Below are 25,987 nucleotides of genomic sequence, written 5' to 3' on the forward strand. Positions count from 1 at the left end.
AGAAAAAGAAACATCATAAGATATCAGTAATACACGGAATGTAAACTTGGCTACACAGGAACTGAATTACAGAACAGAACTGGGTCTCAAATTTAGAAAACCAACTTATGCTTGCTTAAGGGTAAAGGTGAGTTGGGGTGCTGCATAAAACCAGAGATTGAAATGAGCACAGATAAAGTTCCTTAAGTCAAATATGGAATAGACAAGAGCTACTTCTTGCTCAACGAAACGGACTCAACACCGCATATTAAACGCCTAAGAATGTACCTGACTAGTAAGTATGGTAAAACCTATGGATTGCTATGTCTCCAAAAGAGAATCAAGCATGTGTACAGGGGCATAAACGCAGCAGTGATAGGATTGGAGAGGTTCGGTGAGCAAATGAAGACCCTTTGAAGTCATATTGCATGGTACCCATTACACGCGTCTCAACTCTCCAGGTTTAAGGTATTCTTCCTTCAGCTAAAACATGCATGTGGAACCCAAGTATGATCAACCATGTGAACGGGAGACGTGTTCAAATATGTCTCAGTTTTCCTCCCCTGGTACTCAGGTGCAACATTCCAGACGCTTTACTAACACTCCCCCACTTGGAGAGTCAGCACCTTTAACCTCCTGTTTGGCCCAGTTTGCAATTTCTGCGGAAGATGAACAGGAATAGCGAGAACCAATGAGAGGCTAGCTGGAGGTGTCTGGACGGGCAAGTTTAACTCTCATTTCCCACCAGGAAGAGGAAATAATCAAAGGCTCAGCGTGCCGTACCGGAACCAGATTAGGGCCTGAAGCCATCCTGCGGTGTTGCGTCCAGGTCACAAGAAAGCGAGTTGAAGAAAGGAGCTCAGGGGCACTGTAATTCACAAACCTGCAGAGTTATAAATGACAGCTATCGTCCAAAAATAGACTGAAGTGAGGCTGCCAAGAGGACTTGAAAGCGGGGCAGAATTGCAGGAAACCGATTTCAGGAGGTAGACTGGAATTGCATTGAAAGCATAGGAAAAGAGGCCGATCGTCCACAATGATGCACTTGGCCAAAAAGGGCGTATGCGTTTTTTCCTGAATATATTCAGGAAAAAACGCATACGCCCTTTTTGGCCAACCAAGCAAGCTTGCAAAGGAAATCTGCACTACAATGAAGTCTCACTTCCCCCCGGTCAAAAGGGACATCTGAAAAAAGTGTAAAATCCAGAAAGGCAGGACAGGCCATGGAGAACTGGGAGCCTTGTTATGCTGATGGGCGGGATGTAAATTGCCAACAACCACTCGGGAGAAGTGTATGGTGTTTCCTGAAACATCTAAAAAACAAAGCAACAGAGCCTAGGGCACTGCCACTTATGGTCCTATAGCTTAGGGAAATTAAAATCAAAAAGACACAGCCACCCCAAAGTTTGGGACGCCTCTGTTTACAAGAACCTCGTTTACAGTACAAGTTCAACATCGCAGAAAGTGAAAAATGGATAAAGAACTTGTGGTACTTATGTACAATGCAGTATCACTCAGCAATGAAATCTATGTCATCAGGCCCGTTGCAGCATAATGAGTGGATTCAGGTACGATGATTCTAACTGAAATAAGTCACACAGAAAAAGAAACATCATAAGATATCACTAATACACGGAATGTAAACTTGGCTACACAGGAACTGAATTCCAAAACAGAACAGGTTCTCAAATTTAGAAAACCAACTTATGCTTGCTTAAGGGGAAAGGTGAGTTGGGTTGCTGCATAAAACCAGAGATTGAAATGAGCACAGATAAAGTTCCTTAAGCCAAATATGGAATAGACAAGAGCTACTCCTTGCTCAACGAAATGGACTCAACACCGCATATTAAACGCCTAAGAATGTACCTGACTAGTAAGTATCTTAAAACCTATGGATTGCTATGTATCCGAAAAAGAATCAAGCATGTGTACAGGGGCATAAACGCAGGAGTGATAGGATTGGAGAGGTTCGGTGAGCAAATGAAGACCCTTTGAAGTCATATTGCATGGTACCCATTCCACGGGTTTCAACTACCCAGGTTTTAGGTATTCTTCCTTCAGCTAAAACGTGCATGTGGAACCCAGAGTATGATCAACCATGTGATCGGGAGACGTGTTCAAATATGTCTCAGTTTTCCTCCCCTGGTACTCGGGTGCAACATTCCAGACGCTTTACTAACATTCTCCCCACTTGGAGAGTCAGCGCCTTTAACCTCCTGTTTGGCACAGTTTGCAATTTCTGCGGAAGATGAACAGGAATAGCGAGAACCAATGAGAGGCTAGCTGGAGGTGTCTGGACGGGCAAATTTAACTCTCATTTCCCAACAGGAAGAGGAAATAACCAAAGGCTCAGCGTGCCGTACTGGAACCAGATTAGGGCCTGAAGCCATCCTGCGGTGTTGCGGCCAGCTCAAAAGAAACCGAGTTGAAGAAAGGAGCTCAGGGGCACTGTAATTCACAAACCTGCAGAGTTATAAATGACAGCTATCGTCCAAAAATAGACTGAAGTAAGGCTGCCAAGAGGACTTGAAAGCGGGGCAGAATTGCAGGAAACCGATTTCAGGAGGTAGACTGGAATTGCATTGAAAGCATAGGAAAAGAGGCAGAATGTCCACAATGATGCACTTGGCCAAAAAGGGCGTATGCATTTTTTCCTGAATATATTCAGGAAAAAACGCATACGCCCTTTTTGGCCAACCAAGCAAGCTTACAAAGGAAATCTGCACTACAATGAAGTCTCACTTCCCCCCGGTCAAAAGGGCCATCTGAAAAAAGTGTAAAATCCAGAAAGGCAGGACAGGCCATGGAGAACTGGGAGCCTTGTTATGCTGATGGGCGGGATGTAAATTGCCAACAACCACTCGGGAGAAGTGTATGGTGTTTCCTGAAACATCTAAAAAACAAAGCAACAGAGCCTAGGGCACTTCCACTTATGGTCCTATAGCTTAGGGAAAATAAAATCAAAAAGACACAGCCACCCCAAAGTTTGGGACGCCTCTGTTTACAAGAACCTCGTTTACAGTACAAGTTCAACATCGCAGAAAGTGAAAAATGGATAAAGAAGTTAGGTATTTACTTACAAAGCAATATCACTCAGCAATGAAATCTGTGTCATCAGGCCCTTAGCAGCACAATGAGTGGATTCAGGTATGATGATTCTAACTGAAATAAGTCACACAGAAAAAGAAACATCATAAGATATCAGTAATACACGGAATGTAAACTTGGCTACACAGGAACTGAATTACAGAACAGAACAGGGTCTCAAATTTAGAAAACCAACTTATTCTTGCTTAAGGGTAAAGGTGAGTTGGGGTGCTGCATAAAACCGGAGATTGAAATGAGCACAGATAAATTTCCTTAAGCCAAATATGGAATAGACAAGAGCTACTCCTTGCTCAACGAAATGGACTCAACACCCCATATTAAACGCCTAAGAATGTACCTGACTAGTAAGTATCTTAAAACCTATGGATTGCTATGTCTCCGAAAGAGAATCAAGCATGTGTACAGGGGCATAAACGCAGCAGTGATAGGATTGGAGAGGTTCGGTGAGCAAATGAAGACCCTTTGAAGTCATATTGCATGGTACCCATTCCACGGGTTTCAAGTACCCAGGTTTAAGGTATTCTTCCTTCAGCTAAAACATGCATGTGGAACCTAGAGTATGATCAACCATGTGATCGGGAGATGTGTTCAAATATGTCTCAGTTTTCCTCCCCTGGTACTCGGGTGCAACATTCCAGACGCTTTACTAACACTCTCCCCACTTGGAGAGTCAGTCCCTTTAACCTCCTGTTTGGCCCAGTTTGCAATTTCTGCGGAAGATGAACAGGAATAGCGAGAACCAATGAGAGGCTAGCTGGAGGTGTCTGGACGGGCAAATTTAACTCTCATTTCCCACCAGGAAGAGGAATTAACGAAAGGCTCAGTGTGCCGGGCCGGAACCAGATTAGGGCCTGAAGCCATCCTGCGGTGTTGCGGCCAGGTCACAAGAAAGCGAGTTGAAGAAAGGAGCTCATGGGCACTGTAACTCACAAACCTGCAGAGTTAAAAATGACAGCTATCGTCCAAAAATAGACTGAAGTAAGGCTGCCAAGAGGACTTGAAAACGGGGCAGAATTGCAGGAAACCGATTTCAGGAGGTAGACTGGAATTGCATTGAAAGCATAGGAAAAGAGGCAGAACGTCCACAATGATGCACTTGGCCAAAAAGGGCGTATGCGTTTTTTCCTGAATATATTCAGGAAAAAACGCATACGCCCTTTTTGGCCAACCAAGCAAGCTTGCAAAGGAAATCTGCACTACAATGAAGTCTCACTTCCCCCCGGTCAAAAGGGCCATCTGAAAAAAGTGTAAAATCCAGAAAGGCAGGACAGGCCATGGAGAACTGGGAGCCTTGTTATGCTGATGGGCGGGATGTAAATTGCCAACAGACACTCGGGAGAAGTGTATGGTGTTTCCTGAAACATCTAAAAAACAAAGCAACAGAGCCTAGGGCACTGCCACTTATGGTCCTATAGCTTAGGGAAATTAAAATCAAAAAGACACAGCCACCCCAAAGTTTGGAACGGCTCTGTTTACAAGAACCTCGTTTACAGTACAAGTTCAACATCGCAGAAAGTGAAAAATGGATAAAGAAGTTGTGGTATTTACTTAAAAAGCAATATCACTCAGCAATGAAATCTGTGTCATCAGGCCCTTAGCAGCACAATGAGTGGATTCAGGTATGATGATTCTAACTGAAGTAAGTCACACAGAAAAAGAAACATCATAAGATATCAGTAATACACGGAATGTAAACTTGGCTACACAGGAACTGAATTACAGAACAGAACAGGGTCTCAAATTTAGAAAACCAACTTATGCTTGCTTAAGGGTAAAGGTGAGTTGGGGTGCTGCATAAAACCAGAGATTGAAATGAGCACAGATAAAGTTCCTTAAGCCAAATATGGAATAGACAAGAGCTACTCCTTGCTCAAGGAAATGGACTCAACACCCCATATTAAACGCCTAAGAATGTACCTGACTAGTAAGTATCTTAAAACCTATGGATTGCTAGGTCTCCGAAAGAGAATCAAGCATGTGTACAGGGGCATAAACGCAGCAGTGATAGGATTGGAGAGGTTCGGTGAGCAAATGAAGACCCTTTGAAGTCATATTGCATGGTACCCATTACACGGGTCTCAACTCTCCAGGTTTAAGGTATTCTTCCTTCAGCTAAAACATGCATGTGGAACCCAAGTATGATCAACCATGTGAACGGGAGACGTGTTCAAATATGTCTCAGTTTTCCTCCCCTGGTACTCGGGTGCAACATTCCAGACGCTTTACTAACACTCTCCCCACTTGGAGAGTCAGCGCCTTTAACCTCCTGTTTGGCCCAGTTTGCAATTTCTGCGGAAGATGAACAGGAATAGCGAGAACCAATGAGAGGCTAGCTGGAGGTGTCTGGACGGGCAAATTTAACTCTCATTTCCCACCAGGAAGAGGAAATAACCAAAGGCTCAGCGTGCCGTACCGGAACCAGATTAGGGCCTGAAGCCATCCTGCGGTGTTGCGGCCAGCTCAAAAGAAAGCGAGTTGAAGAAAGGAGCTCAGGGGCACTGTAATTCACAAACCTGCAGAGTTATAAATGACAGCTATCGTCCAAAAATAGACTGAAGTAAGGCTGCCAAGAGGACTTGAAAGCGGGGCAGAATTGCAGGAAACCGATTTCAGGAGGTAGACTGGAATTGCATTGAAAGCATAGGAAAAGAGGCAGAACGTCCACAATGATGCACTTGGCCAAAAAGGGCGTATGCGTTTTTTCCTGAATATATTCAGGAAAAAACGCATACGCCCTTTTTGGCCAACCAAGCAAGCTTGCAAAGGAAATCTGCACTACAATGAAGTCTCACTTCCCCCCGGTCAAAAGGGCCATCTGAAAAAAGTGTAAAATCCAGAAAGGCAGGACAGGCCATGGAGAACTGGGAGCCTTGTTATGCTGATGGACGGGATGTAAATTGCCAACAACCACTCGGGAGAAGTGTATGGTGTTTCCTGAAACATCTAAAAAACAAAGCAACAGAGCCTAGGGCACTTCCACTTATGGTCCTATAGCTTAGGGAAATTAAAATCAAAAAGACACAGCCACCCCAAAGTTTGGGACGCCTCCGTTTACAAGAACCTCATTTACCATACAAGTTCAATATCACAGAAAGTGAAAAATGGATAAAGAACTTGTGGTACTTACGTACAATGCAGTATCACTCAGCAATGAAATCTATGTCATCAGGCCCGTAGCACCATAATGAGTGGATTCAGGTACGATGATTCTAACTGAAATAAGTCACACAGAAAAAGAAACATCATAAGATATCACTAATACACGGAATGTAAACTTGGCTACACAGGAACTGCATTCCAAAACAGAACAGGGTCTCAAATTTAGAAAACCAACTTATGCTTGCTTAAGGGGAAAGGTGAGTTGGGGTGCTGCATAAAACCAGAGATTGAAATGAGCACAGATAAAGTTCCTTAAGCCAAATATGGAATAGACAAGAGCTACTCCTTGCTCAACGAAATGGACTCAACACCCCATATTAAACGCCTAAGAATGTACCTGACTAGTAAGTATCTTAAAACCTATGGATTGCTATGTCTCCAAAAGAGAATCAAGCGTGTGTACAGGGGCATAAACGCAGCAGTGATAGGATTGGAGAGGTTCGGTGAGCAAATGAAGACCCTTTGAAGTCATATTGCATGGTACCCATTCCACGGGTCTCAACTCTCCAGGTTTAAGGTATTCTTCCTTCAGATAAAACATGCATGTGGAACCCAGAGTATGATCAACCATGTGAACGGGAGACGTGTTCAAATATGTCTCAGTTTTCCTCCCCTGGTACTCGGGTGCAACATTCCAGATGCTTTACTAACACTCTCCCCACTTGGAGAGTCAGCGCCTTTAACCTCCTGTTTGGCACAGTTTGCAATTTCTGCGGAAGATGAACAGGAATAGCGAGAACCAATGAGAGGCTAGCTGGAGGTGTCTGGACGGGCAAATTTAACTCTCATTTCCCAACAGGAAGAGGAAATAACCAAAGGCTCAGCGTGCCGTACCAGAACCAGATTAGGGCCTGAAGCCATCCTGCGGTGTTGCGGCCAGCTCAAAAGAAACCGAGTTTAAGAAAGGAGCTCAGGGGCACTGTAATTCACAAACCTGCAGAGTTATAAATGACAGCTATCGTCCAAAAATATACTGAAGTAAGGCTGCCAAGAGGACTTGAAAGCGGGGCAGAATTGCAGGAAACCGATTTCAGGAGGTAGACTGGAATTGCATTGAAAGCATAGGAAAAGAGGCAGAACGTCCACAATGATGCACTTGGCCAAAAAGGGCGTATGCGTTTTTTCCTGAATATATTCAGGAAAAAACGCATACGCCCTTTTTGGCCAACCAAGCAAGCTTGCAAAGGAAATCTGCACTACAATGAAGTCTCACTTCCCCCCGGTCAAAAGGGCCATCTGAAAAAAGTGTAAAATCCAGAAAGGCAGGACAGGCCATGGAGAACTGGGAGCCTTGTTATGCTGATGGGCGGGATGTAAATTGCCAACAGACACTCGGGAGAAGTGTATGGTGTTTCCTGAAACATCTAAAAAACAAAGCAACAGAACCTAGGGCACTTCCACTTATGGTCCTATAGCTTAGGGAAATTAAAATCAAAAAGACACAGGCACCCCAAAGTTTGGAACGGCTCTGTTTACAAGAACCTCGTTTACAGTACAAGTTCAACATCACAGAAAGTGAAAAATGGATAAAGAAGTTGTGGTATTTACTTACAAAGCAATATCACTCAGCAATGAAATCTATGTCATCAGGCCCTTAGCATCACAATGAGTGGATTCAGGTACGATGATTCTAACTGAAATAAGTCACACAGAAAAAGAAACATCATAAGATATCAGTAATACACGGAATGTAAACTTGGCTACACAGGAACTGCATTCCAAAACAGAACAGGGTCTCAAATTTAGAAAACCAACTTATGCTTGCTTAAGGGGAAAGGTGAGTTGGGGTGCTGCATAAAACCAGAGATTGAAATGAGCACAGATAAAGTTCCTTAAGCCAAATATGGAATAGACAAGAGCTACTCCTTGCTCAACGAAATGGACTCAACACCGCATATTAAACGCCTAAGAATGTACCTGACTAGCAAGTATCTTAAAACCTATGGATTGCTATGTCTCCGAAAGAGAATCAAGCATGTGTACAGGGGCATAAACGCAGCAGTGATAGGATTGGAGAGGTTCGGTGAGCAAATGAAGACCCTTTGAAGTCATATTGCATGGTACCCATTACACGGGTCTCAACTCTCCAGGTTTAAGGTATTCTTCCTTCAGCTAAAACATGCATGTGGAACCCAAGTATGATCAACCATGTGAACGGGAGATGTGTTCAAATATGTCTCAGTTTTCCTCCCCTGGTACTCGGGTGCAACATTCCAGACGCTTTACTAACACTCTCCCCACTTGGAGAGTCAGCGCCTTTAACCTCCTGTTTGGCCCAGTTTGCAATTTCTGCGGAAGATGAACAGGAATAGCGAGAACCAATGAGAGGCTAGCTGGAGGTGTCTGGATGGGCAAATTTAACTCTCATTTCCCACCAGGAAGAGGAAATAACCAAAGGCTCAGCGTGCCGTACCGGAACCAGATTAGGGCCTGAAGCCATCCTGCGGTGTTGCGGCCAGCTCACAAGAAAGCGAGTTGAACAAAGGAGCTCAGGGGCACTGTAATTCACAAACCTGCAGAGTTATAAATGACAGCTATCATCCAAACATAGACTGAAGTAAGGCTGCCAAGAGGACTTGGAAGCGGGGCAGAATTGCAGGAAACCGATTTCAGGAGGTAGACTGGAATTGCATTGAAAGCATAGGAAAAGAGGCAGAACGTCCACAATGATGCACTTGGCCAAAAAGGGCGTATGCGTTTTTTCCTGAATATATTCAGGAAAAACGCATACGCCCTTTTTGGCCAACCAAGCAAGCTTGCAAAGGAAATCTGCACTACAATGAAGTCTCACTTCCCCCCGGTCAAAAGGGCCATCTGAAAAAAGTGTAAAATCCAGAAAGGCAGGACAGGCCATGGAGAACTGGGAGCCTTGTTATGCTGATGGGCGGGATGTAAATTGCCAACAGACACTCGGGAGAAGTGTATGGTGTTTCCTGAAACATCTAAAAAACAAAGCAACAGAGCCTAGGGCACTTCCACTTATGGTCCTATAGCTTAGGGAAATTAAAATCAAAAACACACAGCCACCCCAAAGTTTGGGACGCCTCCGTTTACAAGAACCTCGTTTACCGTACAAGTTCAATATCACAGAAAGTGAAAAATGGATAAAGAACTTGTGGTACTTACGTACAATGCAGTATCACTCAGCAATGAAATCTATGTCATCAGGCCCGTAGCAGCATAATGAGTGGATTCAGGTACGATGATTCTAACTGAAATAAGTCACACAGAAAAAGAAACATCATAAGATATCACTAATACACGGAATGTAAACTTGGCTACACAGGAACTGCATTCCAAAACAGAACAGGGTCTCAAATTTAGAAAACCAACTTATGCTTGCTTAAGGGGAAAGGTGAGTTGGGGTGCTGCATAAAACCAGAGATTGAAATGAGCACAGATAAAGTTCCTTAAGCCAAATATGGAATAGACAAGAGCTACTCCTTGCTCAACAAAATTGACTCAACACCGCATATTAAACGCCTAAGAATGTACCTGACTAGTAAGTATCTTAAAACCTATGGATTGCTATGTCTCCGAAAGAGAATCAAGCATGTGTACAGGGGCATAAACGCAGCAGTGATAGGATTGGAGAGGTTCGGTGAGCAAATGAAGACCCTTTGAAGTCATATTGCATGGTATCCATTCCACGGGTTTCAACTACCCAGGTTTAAGGTATTCTTCCTTCAGCTAAAACATGCATGTGGAACCTAGAGTATGATCAACCATGTGATCGGGAGACGTGTTCAAATATGTCTCAGTTTTCCTCCCCTGGTACTCGGGTGCAACATTCCAGACGCTTTACTAACACTCTCCCCACTTGGAGAGTCAGTCCCTTTAACCTCCTGTTTGGCCCAGTTTGCAATTTCTGCGGAAGATGAACAGGAATAGCGAGAACCAATGAGAGGCTAGCTGGAGGTGTCTGGACGGGCAAATTTAACTCTCATTTCCCACCAGGAAGAGGAATTAACCAAAGGCTCAGCGTGCCGGGCCGGAACCAAATTAGGGCCTGAAGCCATCCTGCGGTGTTGCGGCCAGGTCACAAGAAAGCGAGTTGAAGAAAGGAGCTCAGGGGCACTGTAATTCACAAACCTGCAGAGTTATAAATGACAGCTATCGTCCAAAAATAGACTGAAGTAAGGCTGCCAAGAGGACTTGAAAGCGGGGCAGAATTGCAGGAAACCGATTTCAGGAGGTAGACTGGAATTGCATTGAAAGCATAGGAAAAGAGGCAGAACGTCCACAATGATGCACTTGGCCAAAAAGGGCGTATGCGTTTTTTCCTGAATATATTCAGGAAAAAACGCATACGCCCTTTTTGGCCAACCAAGCAAGCTTGCAAAGGAAATCTGCACTACAATGAAGTCTCACTTCCCCCCGGTCAAAAGGGCCATCTGAAAAAAGTGTAAAATCCAGAAAGGCAGGACAGGCCATGGAGAACTGGGAGCCTTGTTATGCAGATGGGCGGGATGTAAATTGCCAACAACCACTCGGGAGAAGTATATGGTGTTTCCTGAAACATCTAAAAAACAAAGCAACAGAACCTAGGGCACTTCCACTTATGGTCCTATAGCTTAGGGAAATTAAAATCAAAAAGACACAGCCACCCCAAAGTTTGGAATGTCTCTGTTTACAAGAACCTCGTTTACAGTACAAGTTCAACATCGCAGAAAGTGAAAAATGGATAAAGAAGTTGTGGTATTTACTTACAAAGCAATATCACTCAGCAATGAAATCTGTGTCATCAGGCCCTTAGCAGCACAATGAGTGGATTCAGGTATGATGATTCTAACTGAAATAAGTCACACAGAAAAAGAAACATCATAAGATATCAGTAATACACGGAATGTAAACTTGGCTACACAGGAACTGAATTACAGAACAGAACAGGGTCTCAAATTTAGAAAACCAACTTATGCTTGCTTAAGGGTAAAGGTGAGTTGTGGTGCTGCATAAAACCAGAGATTGAAATGAGCACAGATAAAGTTCCTTAAGTCAAATATGGAATAGACAAGAGCTACTCCTTGCTCAACGAAATGGACTCAAAACCCCACATTAAACCCCTAAGAATGTACCTGACTAGTAAGTATCTTAAAACCTATGGATTGCTATGTCTCCGAAAGAGAATCAAGCATGTGTACAGGGGCATAAACGCAGCAGTGATAGGATTGGAGAGGTTCGGTGAGCAAATGAAGACCCTTTGAAGTCATATTGCATGGTACCCATTCCACGGGTTTCAAGTACCCAGGTTTAAGGTATTCTTCCTTCAGCTAAAACATGCATGTGGAACCTAGAGTATGATCAACCATGTGATCGGGAGACGTGTTCAAATATGTCTCAGTTTTCCTCCCCTGGTACTCGGGTGCAACATTCCAGACGCTTTACTAACACTCTCCCCACTTGGAGAGTCAGTCCCTTTAACCTCCTGTTTGGCCCAGTTTGCAATTTCTGTGGAAGATGAACAGGAATAGCGAGAACCAATGAGAGGCTAGCTGGAGGTGTCTGGACGGGCAAATTTAACTCTCATTTCCCACCAGGAAGAGGAAATAACCAAAGGCTCAGCGTGCCGTACCGGAACCAGATTAGGGCCTGAAGCCATCCTGCGGTGTTGCGGCCAGCTCAAAAGAAAGCGAGTTGAAGAAAGGAGCTCAGGGGCACTGTAATTCACAAACCTGCAGAGTTATAAATGACAGCTATCGTCCAAAAATAGACTGAAGTAAGGCTGCCAAGAGGACTTGAAAGCGGGGCAGAATTGCAGGAAACCGATTTCAGGAGGTAGACTGGAATTGCATTGAAAGCATAGGAAAAGAGGCAGAACGTCCACAATGATGCACTTGGCCAAAAAGGGCGTATGCGTTTTTTCCTGAATATATTCAGGAAAAAACGCATACGCCCTTTTTGGCCAACCAAGCAAGCTTGCAAAGGAAATCTGCACTACAATGAAGTCTCACTTCCCCCCGGTCAAAAGGGCCATCTGAAAAAAGTGTAAAATCCAGAAAGGCAGGACAGGCCATGGAGAACTGGGAGCCTTGTTATGCTGATGGGCGGGATGTAAATTGCCAACAGACACTCGGGAGAAGTGTATGGTGTTTCCTGAAACATCTAAAAAACAAAGCAACAGAGCCTAGGGCACTTCCACTTATGGTCCTATAGCTTAGGGAAATTAAAATCAAAAACACACAGCCACCCCAAAGTTTGGGACGCCTCCGTTTACAAGAACCTCGTTTACCGTACAAGTTCAATATCACAGAAAGTGAAAAATGGATAAAGAACTTGTGGTACTTACGTACAATGCAGTATCACTCAGCAATGAAATCTATGTCATCAGGCCCATAGCAGCATAATGAGTGGATTCAGGTACGATGATTCTAACTGAAATAAGTCACACAGAAAAAGAAACATCATAAGATATCACTAATACACGGAATGTAAACTTGGCTACACAGGAACTGCATTCGAAAACAGAACAGGGTCTCAAATTTAGAAAACCAAATTATGCTTGCTTAAGGGGAAAGGTGAGTTGGGGTGCTGCATAAAACCAGAGATTGAAATGAGCACAGATAAAGTTCCTTAAGCCAAATATGGAATAGACAAGAGCTACTCCTTGCTCAACGAAATGGACTCAACACCCCATATTAAACGCCTAAGAATGTACCTGACTAGTAAGTATCTTAAAACCTATGGATTGCTATGTCTCCGAAAGAGAATCAAGCATGTGTACAGGGGCATAAACGCAGCAGTGATAGGATTGGAGAGGTTCGGTGAGCAAATGAAGACCCTTTGAAGTCATATTGCATGGTACCCATTCCACGGGTTTCAACTACCCAGGTTTAAGGTATTCTTCCTTCAGCTAAAACATGCATGTGGAACCTAGAGTATGATCAACCATGTGATCGGGAGACGTGTTCAAATATGTCTCAGTTTTCCTCCCCTGGTACTCGGGTGCAACATTCCAGACGCTTTACTAACACTCTCCCCACTTGGAGAGTCAGTCCCTTTAACCTCCTGTTTGGCCCAGTTTGCAATTTCTGCGGAAGATGAACAGGAATAGCGAGAACCAATGAGAGGCTAGCTGGAGGTGTCTGGACGGGCAAATTTAACTCTCATTTCCCACCAGGAAGAGGAAATAACCAAAGGCTCAGCGTGCCGTACTGGAACCAGATTAGGGCCTGAAGCCATCCTGCGGTGTTGCGGCCAGCTCAAAAGAAAGCGAGTTGAAGAAAGGAGCTCAGGGGCACTGTAATTCACAAACCTGCAGAGTTATAAATGACAGCTATCGTCCAAAAATAGACTGAAGTAAGGCTGCCAAGAGGACTTGAAAGCGGGGCAGAATTGCAGGAAACCGATTTCAGGAGGTAGACTGGAATTGCATTGAAAGCATAGGAAAAGAGGCAGAACGTCCACAATGATGCACTTGGCCAAAAAGGGCGTATGCGTTTTTTCCTGAATATATTCAGGAAAAAACGCATACGCCCTTTTTGGCCAACCAAGCAAGCTTGCAAAGGAAATCTGCACTACAATGAAGTCTCACTTCCCCCCGGTCAAAAGGGCCATCTGAAAAAAGTGTAAAATCCAGAAAGGCAGGACAGGCCATGGAGAACTGGGAGCCTTGTTATGCTGATGGGCGGGATGTAAATTGCCAACAGACACTCGGGAGAAGTGTATGGTGTTTCCTGAAACATCTAAAAAACAAAGCAACAGAGCCTAGGGCACTTCCACTTATGGTCCTATAGCTTAGGGAAATTAAAATCAAAAACACACAGCCACCCCAAAGTTTGGGACGCCTCCGTTTACAAGAACCTCGTTTACCGTACAAGTTCAATATCACAGAAAGTGAAAAATGGATAAAGAACTTGTGGTACTTACGTACAATGCAGTATCACTCAGCAATGAAATCTATGTCATCAGGCCCGTAGCAGCATAATGAGTGGATTCAGGTACGATGATTCTAACTGAAATAAGTCACACAGAAAAAGAAACATCATAAGATATCACTAATACACGGAATGTAAACTTGGCTACACAGGAACTGCATTCGAAAACAGAACAGGGTCTCAAATTTAGAAAACCAAATTATGCTTGCTTAAGGGGAAAGGTGAGTTGGGGTGCTGCATAAAACCAGAGATTGAAATGAGCACAGATAAAGTTCCTTAAGCCAAATATGGAATAGACAAGAGCTACTCCTTGCTCAACGAAATGGACTCAACACCCCATATTAAACGCCTAAGAATGTACCTGACTAGTAAGTATCTTAAAACCTATGGATTGCTATGTCTCCGAAAGAGAATCAAGCATGTGTACAGGGGCATAAACGCAGCAGTGATAGGATTGGAGAGGTTCGGTGAGCAAATGAAGACCCTTTGAAGTCATATTGCATGGTACCCATTCCACGGGTTTCAACTACCCAGGTTTAAGGTATTCTTCCTTCAGCTAAAACATGCATGTGGAACCTAGAGTATGATCAACCATGTGATCGGGAGACGTGTTCAAATATGTCTCAGTTTTCCTCCCCTGGTACTCGGGTGCAACATTCCAGACGCTTTACTAACACTCTCCCCACTTGGAGAGTCAGTCCCTTTAACCTCCTGTTTGGCCCAGTTTGCAATTTCTGCGGAAGATGAACAGGAATAGCGAGAACCAATGAGAGGCTAGCTGGAGGTGTCTGGACGGGCAAATTTAACTCTCATTTCCCACCAGGAAGAGGAAATAACCAAAGGCTCAGCGTGCCGTACCGGAACCAGATTAGGGCCTGAAGCCATCCTGCGGTGTTGCGGCCAGCTCAAAAGAAAGCGAGTTGAAGAAAGGAGCTCAGGGGCACTGTAATTCACAAACCTGCAGAGTTATAAATGACAGCTATCGTCCAAAAATAGACTGAAGTAAGGCTGCCAAGAGGACTTGAAAGCGGGGCAGAATTGCAGGAAACCGATTTCAGGAGGTAGACTGGAATTGCATTGAAAGCATAGGAAAAGAGGCAGAACGTCCACAATGATGCACTTGGCCAAAAAGGGCGTATGCGTTTTTTCCTGAATATATTCAGGAAAAAACGCATACGCCCTTTTTGGCCAACCAAGCAAGCTTGCAAAGGAAATCTGCACTACAATGAAGTCTCACTTCCCCCCGGTCAAAAGGGCCATCTGAAAAAAGTGTAAAATCCAGAAAGGCAGGACAGGCCATGGAGAACTGGGAGCCTTGTTATGCTGATGGGCGGGATGTAAATTGCCAACAGACACTCGGGAGAAGTGTATGGTGTTTCCTGAAACATCTAAAAAACAAAGCAACAGAGCCTAGGGCACTTCCACTTATGGTCCTATAGCTTAGGGAAATTAAAATCAAAAACACACAGCCACCCCAAAGTTTGGGACGCCTCCGTTTACAAGAACCTCGTTTACCGTACAAGTTCAATATCACAGAAAGTGAAAAATGGATAAAGAACTTGTGGTACTTACGTACAATGCAGTATCACTCAGCAATGAAATCTATGTCATCAGGCCCGTAGCAGCATAATGAGTGGATTCAGGTACGATGATTCTAACTGAAATAAGTCACACAGAAAAAGAAACATCATAAGATATCACTAATACACGGAATGTAAACTTGGCTACACAGGAACTGCATTCGAAAACAGAACAGGGTCTCAAATTTAGAAAACCAAATTATGCTTGCTTAAGGGGAAAGGTGAGTTGGGGTGCTGCATAAAACCAGAGATTGAAATGAGCACAGATAAAGTTCCTTAAGCCAAATATGGAATAGACAAGAGCTACTCCTTGCTCAACGAAATGGACTCAACACCCCATATTAAACGCCTAAGAATGTACCTGACTAGTAAGTATCTTAAAACCTATGGATTGCTATGTCTCCGAAAGAGAATCAAGCATGTGTACAGGGGCATAAACGCAGCAGTGATAGGATTGGAGAGGTTCGGTGAGCAAATGAAGACCCTTTGAAGTCATATTGCATGGTACCCATTCCACGGGTTTCAACTACCCAGGTTTAAGGTATTCTTCCTTCAGCTAAAACATGCATGTGGAACCTAGAGTATGATCAACCATGTGATCGGGAGACGTGTTCAAATATGTCTCAGTTTTCCTCCCCTGGTACTCGGGTGCAACATTCCAGACGCTTTACTAACACTCTCCCCACTTGGAGAGTCAGCGCCTTTAACCTCCTGTTTGGCCCAGTTTGCAATTTCTGCGGAAGATGAACAGGAATAGCGAGAACCAATGAGAGGCTAGCTGCAGGTGTCTGGACGGGCAAATTTAACTCTCATTTCCCACCAGGAAGAGGAAATAACCAAAGGCTCAGCGTGCCATACCGGAACCAGATTAGGGCCTGAAGCCATCCTGCGGTGCTCTAGCCAGCTCAAAAGAAAGCGAGTTGAAGAAAGGAGCTCAGGGGCACTGTAATTCACAAACCTGCAGAGTTATAAATGACAGCTATCGTCCAAAAATAGACTGAAGTAAGGCTGCCAAGAGGACTTGAAAGCGGGGCAGAATTGCAGGAAACCGATTTCAGGAGGTAGACTGGAATTGCATTGAAAGCATAGGAAAAGAGGCAGAACGTCCACAATGATGCACTTGGCCAAAAAGGGCGTATGCGTTTTTTCCTGAATATATTCAGGAAAAAACGCATACGCCCCTTTTGGCCAACCAAGCAAGCTTGCAAAGGAAATCTGCACTACAATGAAGTCTCACTTCCCCCCGGTCAAAAGGGCCATCTGAAAAAAGTGTAAAATCCAGAAAGGCAGGACAGGCCATGGAGAACTGGGAGCCTTGTTATGCTGATGGGCGGGATGTAAATTGCCAACAACCACTCGGGAGAAGTGTATGGTGTTTCCTGAAACATCTAAAAAACAAAGCAACAGAACCTAGGGCACTTCCACTTATGGTCCTATAGCTTAGGGAAATTAAAATCAAAAAGACACAGCCACCCCAAAGTTTGGAACGGCTCTGTTTACAAGAACCTCGTTTACAGTACAAGTTCAACATCGCAGAAAGTGAAAAATGGATAAAGAAGTTGTGGTATTTACTTACAAAGCAATATCACTCAGCAATGAAATCTGTGTCATCAGGCCCTTAGCAGCACAACGAGTGGATTCAGGTATGATGATTCTAACTGAAATAAGTCACACAGAAAAAGAAACATCATAAGATATCAGTAATACACGGAATGTAAACTTGGCTACACAGGAACTGAATTACAGAACAGAACAGGGTCTCAAATTTAGAAAACCAACTTATGCTTGCTTAAGGGTAAAGGTGAGTTGGGGTGCTGTATAAAATCAGAGATTGAAATGAGCACAGATAAAGTTCCTTAAGCCAAATATGGAATAGACAAGAGCTACTCCTTGCTCAACGAAATAGACTCAACACCGCATATTAAACACCTAAGAATGTACCTGAGTAGTAAGTATCTTAAAACCTATAGATTGCTATGTCTCCGAAAGAAAATCAAGCATGTGTACAGGGGCATAAACGCAGCAGTGATAGGATTGGAGAGGTTCGGTGAGCAAATGAAGACCCTTTGAAGTCATATTGCATGGTACCCATTCCACGGGTTTCAACTACCCAGGTTTTAGGTATTCTTCCTTCAGGTAAAACATGCACGTGGTACCCAGAGTATGATCAACCATGTGATCGGGAGACGTGTTCAAATATGTCTCAGTTTTCCTCCCCTGGTACTCGGGTGCAACATTCCAGACGCTTTACTAACACTCACCCCACTTGGAGAGTCAGCGCCTTTAACCTCCTGTTTGGCACAGTTTGCAATTTCTGCGGAAGATGAACAGGAATAGCGAGAACCAATGAGAGGCTAGCTGGAGGTGTCTGACCGGGAAAATTTAACTCTCATTTCCCACCAGGAGGAGGAAATAACCAAAGGCTCAGCGTGCCGTGCCAGAACCAGATTAGGGCCTGAAGCCATCCTGCGGTGTTGCGGCCAGGTCACAAGAAAGCGAGTTGAAGAAAGGAGCTCAGGGGCACTGTAATTCACAAACCTGCAGAGTTATAAATGACAGCTATCGTCCAAAAATAGACTGAAGTAACGTTGCCAAGAGGACTTGAAAGCGGGACAGAATTGCAGGAAACCGATTTCAGGAGGTAGACTGAAATTGCATTGAAAGCATATGAAAAGAGGCAGAACGTCCACAATGATGCACTTGGCCAAAAAGGGCGTATGCGTTTTTTCCTGAATATATTCAGGAAAAAACGCATACGCCCTTTTTGGCCAACCAAGCAAGCTTGCAAAGGAAATCTGCACTACACTGAAGTCTCACTTCCCCCCGGTCAAAAGGGTCATCTGAAAAAAGTGTAAAATCCAGAAAGGCAGGACAGGCCATGGAGAACTGGGAGCCTTGTTATGCTGATGGGCGGGATGTAAATTGCCAACAGACACTTGGGAGAAGTGTATGGTGTTTCCTGAAACATCTAAAAAACAAAGCAACAGATCCTAGGGCACTGCCACTTATGGTCCTATAGCTTAGGGAAATTAAAATCAAAAAGACACAGCCACCCCAAAGTTTGGGACGCCTCTGTTTACAAGAACCTCGTTTGCAGTACAAGTTCAACATCGCAGAAAGTGAAAAATGGATAAAGAAGTTGTGGTATTTACTTACAAAGCAATATCACTCAGCAATGAAATCTATGTCATCAGGCCCTTAGCATCACAATGAGTGGATTCAGGTACGATGATTCTAACTGAAATAAGTCACACAGAAAAAGAAACATCATAAGATATCAGTAATACACGGAATGTAATCTTGGCTACACAGGAACTGAATTACAGAACAGAATAGGGTCTCAAATTTAGAAAACCAACTTATTCTTGCTTAAGGGTAAAGGTGAGTTGGAGTGCTGCATAAAACCAGAGATTGAAATGAGCACAGATAAAGTTCCTTAAGTCAAATATGGAATAGACAAGAGCTACTCCTTGCTCAACGAAATGGACTCAACACCGCATATTAAACGCCTAAGAATGTACCTGACTAGTAAGTATCGTAAAACCTATGGATTGCTATGTCTCCAAAAGAGAATCAAGCATGTGTACAGGGGCATAAACGCAGCAGTGATAGGATTGGAGAGGTTCGGTGAGCAAATGAAGACCCTTTGAAGTCATATTGCATGGTACCCATTACACGGGTCTCAACTCTCCAGGTTTAAGGTATTCTTCCTTCAGCTAAAACATGCATGTGGAACCCAAGTATGATCAACCATGTGAACGGGAGACGTGTTCAAATATGTCTCAGTTTTCCTCCCCTGGTACTCGGGTGCAACATTCCAGACGCTTTACTAACACTCTCCCCACTTGGAGAGTCAGCGCCTTTAACCTCCTGTTTGGCCCAGTTTGCAATTACTGCGGAAGAGGAACAGGAATAGTGAGAACCAATGAGAGGCTAGCTGGAGGTGTCTGGACGGGCAAATTTAACTCTCATTTCCCACCAGGAAGAGGAAATAAGCAAAGGCTCAGCGTGCCGTGCCGGAACCAGATTAGGGCCTGAAGCCATCCTGCGGTGTTGCGGCCAGGTCACAAGAAAGCGAGTTGAAGAAAGGAGCTCAGGGGCACTGCAATTCACAAACCTGCAGAGTTATAAATGACAGCTATCGTCCAAAAATAGACTGAAGTAAGGCTGCCAAGAGGACTTGAAAGCGGGGCAGAATTGCAGGAAACCGATTTCAGGAGGTAGACTGGAATTGCATTGAAAGCATAGGAAAAGAGGCAGAACGTCCACAATGATGCACTTGGCCAAAAAGGGCGTATAGGTTTTTTCCTGAATATATTCAGGAAAAAACGCATACGCCCTTTTTGGCCAACCAAGCAAGCTTGCAAAGGAAATCTGCACTACAATGAAGTCTCACTTCCCCCCGGTCAAAAGGGCCATCTGAAAAAAGTGTAAAATCCAGAAAGGCAGGACAGGCCATGGAGAACTGGAGCCTTGTTATGCTGATGGGCGGGATGTAAATTGCCAACAACCACTCGGGAGAAGTGTATGGTGTTTCCTGAAACATCTAAAAAACAAAGCAACAGAGCCTAGGGCACTTCCACTTATGGTCCTATAGCTTAGGGAAATTAAAATCAAAAAGACACAGCCACCCCAAAGTTTGGGACGCCTCTGTTTACAAGAACCACATTTACAGTACAAGTTCAACATCGCAGAAAGTGAAAAATGGATAAAGAACTTGTGGTACTTACGTACAATGCAGTATCACTCAGCAATGAAATCTATGTCATCAGGCCCGTAGCAGCATAATGAGTGGATTCAGGTACGATGATTCTAACTGAAATAAGTCACACAGAAAAAGAAACATCATAAGATATCACTAATACACGGAATGTAAACTTGGCTACACAGGAACTGCATTCCAAAACAGAACAGGGTCTCAAATTTAGAAAACCAACTTATGCTTGCTTAAGGGGAAAGGTGAGTTGGGGTGCTGCATAAAACCAGAGATTGAAATGAGCACAGATAAAGTTCCTTAAGCCAAATATGGAATAGACAAGAGCTACTCCTTGCTCAACGAAATGGACTCAAAACCCCACATTAAACCCCTAAGAATGTACCTGACTAGTAAGTATCTTAAAACCTATGGATTGCTATGTCTCCAAAAGAGAATCAAGCGTGTGTTCAGGGGAATAAATGCAGCAGTGATAGGATTGGAGAGGTTCGGTGAGCAAATGAAGACCCTTTGAAGTCATATTGCATGGTACCCATTCCACGGGTTTCAACTACCCAGGTTTTATGTATTCTTCCTTCAGCTAAAACATGCATGTGGAACCCAGAGTATGATCAACCATGTGATCGGGAGACGTGTTCAAATATGTCTCAGTTTTCCTTCCCTGGTACTCGGGTGCAACATTCCAGACGCTTTACTAACACTCTCCCCACTTGGAGAGTCAGCGCCTTTAACCTCCTGTTTGGCCCAGTTTGCAATTTCTGCGGAAGATGAACAGGAATAGCGAGAACCAATGAGAGGCTAGCTGGAGGTGTCTGGACGGGCAAATTTAACTCTCATTTCCCACCAGGAGGAGGAAATAACCAAAGGCTCAGCGTGCCGTGCCAGAACCAGATTAGGGCCTGAAGCCATCCTGCGGTGTTGCGGCCAGGTCACAAGAAAGCGAGTTGAAGAAAGGAGCTCAGGGACACTGTAATTCACAAACCTGCAGAGTTATAAATGACAGCTATCGTCCAAAAATAGACTGAAGTAAGGCTGCCAAGAGGACTTGAAAGCGGGGCAGAATTGCAGGAAACCGATTTCAGGAGGTAGACTGGAATTGCATTGAAAGCATAGGAAAAGAGGCAGAACGTCCACAATGATGCACTTGGCCAAAAAGGGCGTATGCGTTTTTTCCTGAATATATTCAGGAAAAAACGCATACGCCCTTTTTGGCCAACCAAGCAAGCTTGCAAAGGAAATCTGCACTACAATGAAGTCTCACTTCCCCCCGGTCAAAAGGGCCATCTGAAAAAAGTGTAAAATCCAGAAAGGCAGGACAGGCCATGGAGAACTGGGAGCCTTGTTATGCTGATGGGCGGCATGTAAATTGCCAACAGACACTCGGGAGAAGTGTATGGTGTTTCCTGAAACATCTAAAAAACAAAGCAACAGAGCCTAGGGCACTGCCACTTATGGTCCTATAGCTTAGGGAAATTAAAATCAAAAAGACACAGCCACCCCAAAGTTTGGGACGCCTCTGTTTACAAAAACCTCGTTTACAGTACAAGTTCAACATTGCAGAAAGTGAAAAATGGATAAAGAAGTTGTGGTATTTACTTACAAAGCAATATCACTCAGCAATGAAATCTATGTCATCAGGCCCTTAGCATCACAATGAGTGGATTCAGGTATGATGATTCTAACTGAAATAAGTCACACAGAAAAAGAAACATCATAAGATATCAGTAATACACGGAATGTAAACTTGGCTACACAGGAACTGAATTACAGAACAGAACAGGGTCTCAAATTTAGAAAACCAACTTATGCTTGCTTAAGGGTAAAGGTGAGTTGGGGTGCTGCATAAAACCAGAGATTGAAATGAGCACAGATAAAGTTACTTAAGTCAAATATGGAATAGACAAGAGCTACTCCTTGCTCAACGAAATGGACTCAACACCGCATATTAAACGCCTAAGAATGTACCTGACTAGTAAGTATCGTAAAACCTATGGATTGCTATGTCTCCAAAAGAGAATCAAGCATGTGTACAGGAGCATAAACGCAGCTGTGATAGGATTGGAGAGGTTCGGTGAGCAAATGAAGACCCTTAGAAGTCTTATTGCATGGTACCCATTACACGGGTCTTAAGTCTCCAGGTTTAAGGTATTCTTCCTTCAGCTAAAACATGCATGTGGAACCCAAGTATGATCAACCATGTGAACGGGAGACGTGTTCAAATATGTCTCAGTTTTCCTCCCCTGGTACTCGGGTGCAACATTCCAGACGCTTTACTAACACTCTCCACACTTGGAGAGTCAGCGCCTTTAACCTCCTGTTTGGCCCAGTTTGCAATTTCTGCGGAAGATGAACAGGAATAGCGAGAACCAATGAGAGACTAGCTGGAGGTGTCTGGGCGGGCAAATTTAACTCTCATTTCCCACCAGGAAAAGGAAATAACCAAAGGCTCAGCGTGCCGTGCCGGAACCAGTTTAGGGCCTGAAGCCATCCTGCGGTGTTGCGGCCAGGTCACAAGAAAGCAAGTTGAAGAAAGGAGCTCAGGGGCACTGTAATTCACAAACCTGCAGACTTATAAATGACAGCTATCGTCCAAAAATAGACTGAAGTAAGGCTGCCAAGAGGACTTGAAAGCGGGGCAGAATTGCAGGAAACCGATTTCAGGAGGTAGACTGGAATTGCATTGAAAGCATAGGAAAAGAGGCAGAACGTCCACAATGATGCACTTGGCCAAAAAGGGCGTATGCGTTTTTTCCTGAATATATTCAGGAAAAAACGCATACGCCCTTTTTGGCCAACCAAGCAAGCTTGCAAAGGAAATCTGCACTACAATGAAGTCTCACTTCCCCCCGGTCAAAAGGGCCATCTGAAAAAAGTGTAAAATCCAGAAAGGCAGGACAGGCCATGGAGAACTGGGAGCCTTGTTATGCTGATGGGCGGGATGTAAATTGCCAACAACCACTCGGGAGAAGTGTATGGTGTTTCCTGAAACATCTAAAAAACAAAGCAACAGAGCCTAGGGCACTGCCACTTATGGTCCTATAGCTTAGGGAAATTAAAATCAAAAAGACACAGCCACCCCAAAGTTTGGAACGGCTCTCTTTACAAGAACCTCGTTTACAGTACAAGTTCAACATCGCAGAAAGTGAAAAATGGATAAAGAAGTTGTGGTATTTACTTACAAAGCAATATCACTCAGCAATGAAATCTATGTCATCAGGCCCTTAGCATCACAATGAGTGGATTCAGGTATGATGATTCTAACTGAAATAAGTCACACAGAAAAAGAAACATCATAAGATATCAGTAATACACGGAATGTAAACTTGGCTACACAGGAACTGAATTACAGAACAGAACAGGGTCTCAAATTTAGAAAACCAACTTATGCTTGCTTAAGGGTAAAGGTGAGTTGGGGTGCTGCATAAAACCAGAGATTGAAATGAGCACAGATAAAGTTCCTTAAGTCAAATATGGAATAGACAAGAGCTACTCCTTGCTCAACGAAATGGACTCAACACTGCATATTAAACGCCTAAGAATGTACCTGACTAGTAAGTATCGTAAAACCTATGGATTGCTATGTCTCCGAAAGAGAATCAAGCATGTGTACAGGGGCATAAACGCAGCAGTGATAGGATTGGAGAGGTTCGGTGAGCAAATGAAGACCCTTTGAAGTCATATTACATGGTACCCATTCCACGGGTCTCAACTCTCCAGGTTTAAGGTATTCTTCCTTCAGCTAAAACATGCATGTGGAACCCAAGTATGATCAACCATGTGAACGGGAGACATGTTCAAATATGTCTCAGTTTTCCTCCCCTGGTACTCGGGTACAACATTCCAGACGCTTTACTAACACTCTCCCCACTTGGAGAGTCAGCGCCTTTAACCTCCTGTTTGGCCCAGTTTGCAATTTCTGCGGAAGATGAACAGGAATAGTGAGAACCAATGAGAGGCTAGCTGGAGGTGTCTGGACGGGCAAATTTAACTCTCATTTCCCACCAGGAAGAGGAAATAACCAAAGGCTCAGCGTGCCGTACCGGAACCAGATTAGGGCCTGAAGCCATCCTGCGGTGTTGCGGCCAGCTCAAAAGAAAGCGAGTTGAAGAAAGGAGCTCAGGGGCACTGTAATTCACAAACCTGCAGAGTAATAAATGACAGCTATCGTCCAAAAATAGACTGAAGTAAGGCTGCCAAGAGGACTTGAAAGCGGGGCAGAATTGCAGGAAACCAATTTCAGGAGGTAGACTGGAATTGCATTGAAAGCATAGGAAAAGAGGCAGAACGTCCACAATGATGCACTTGGCCAAAAAGGGCGTATGCGTTTTTTCCTGAATATATTCAGGAAAAAACGCATACGCCCTTTTTGGCCAACCAAGCAAGCTTGCAAAGGAAATCTGCACTACAATGAAGTCTCACTTCCCCCCGGTCAAAAGGGCCATCTGAAAAAAGTGTAAAATCCAGAAAGGCAGGACAGGCCATGGAGAACTGGGAGCCTTGTTATGCTGATGGGCGGGATGTAAATTGCCAACAGACACACGGGAGAAGTGTATGGTGTTTCCTGAAACATCTAAAAAACAAAGCAACAGAGCCTAGGGCACTGCCACTTATGGTCCTATAGCTTAGGGAAATTAAAATCAAAAAGACACAGCCACCCCAAAGTTTGGGACGCCTCTGTTTACAAGACCCTCGTTTACAGTACAAGTTCAACATCGCAGAAAGTGAAAAATGGAAAAAGAAGTTGTGGTATTTACTTACAAAGCAATATCACTCAGCAATGAAATCTGTGTCATCAGGCCCTTAGCATCACAATGAGTGGATTCAGGTATGATGATTCTAACTGAAATAAGTCACACAGAAAAAGAAACATCATAAGATATCAGTAATACACGGAATGTAATCTTGGCTACACAGGAACTGAATTACAGAACAGAACAGGGTCTCAAATTTAGAAAACCAACTTATGCTTGCTTAAGGGTAAAGGTGAGTTGGGGTGCTGCATAAAACCAGAGATTGAAATGAGCACAGGTAAAGTTCCTTAAGTCAAATATGGAATAGACAAGAGCTACTCCTTGCTCAACGAAATGGACTCAACACCGCATATTAAACGCCTAAGAATGTACCTGACTAGTAAGTATCGTAAAACCTATGGATTGCTATGTCTCCAAAAGAGAATCAAGCATGTGTACAGGGGCATAAACACAGCAGTGATAGGATTGGAGAGGTTCGGTGAGCAAATGAAGACCCTTTGAAGTCACATTGCATGGTACCCATTCCACGGGTCTCAACTCTCCAGGTTTAAGGTATTCTTCCTGCAGCTAAAACATGCATGTGGAACCCAGAGTATGATCAACCATGTGAACGGGAGACGTGTTCAAATATGTCTCAGTTTTCCTCCCCTGGTACTCGGGTGCAACATTCCAGACGCTTTACTAACACTCTCCCGACTTGGAGAGTCAGTCCCTTTAACCTCCTGTTTGGCCCAGTTTGCAATTTCTGCGGAAGATGAACAGGAATAGCGAGAACCAATGAGAGGCTAGCTGGAGGTGTCTGGACGGGCAAATTTAACTCTC

General features: G+C 44.0%; 1 long non-coding RNA gene across 11 annotated transcripts in view; it reads right to left on the reverse strand.

Annotated features, from left to right (window-relative positions):
• The window catches only part of LOC307181459, a 1,863,373-nt gene that overhangs the window by 1,114,822 nt on the left and 722,564 nt on the right, over positions 1-25,987 (reverse strand). For 10 of the 11 annotated variants that reach the window (XR_013826807.1, XR_013826808.1, XR_013826809.1 and 7 more), the window contains one exon: positions 4,636-4,721. This is a non-coding gene — a long non-coding RNA (uncharacterized lncRNA). Of the gene's footprint in view, positions 1-4,635; positions 4,722-17,276; positions 17,359-25,987 lie in introns of all 11 variants that reach the window. The other variant, XR_013826817.1, reaches the window with a different exon arrangement.

This window comes from Stenella coeruleoalba (assembly GCF_951394435.1).
Source record: "Stenella coeruleoalba genome assembly, contig: scaffold_37, whole genome shotgun sequence".
Classification (NCBI taxonomy): domain Eukaryota; kingdom Metazoa; phylum Chordata; class Mammalia; order Artiodactyla; family Delphinidae; genus Stenella; species Stenella coeruleoalba.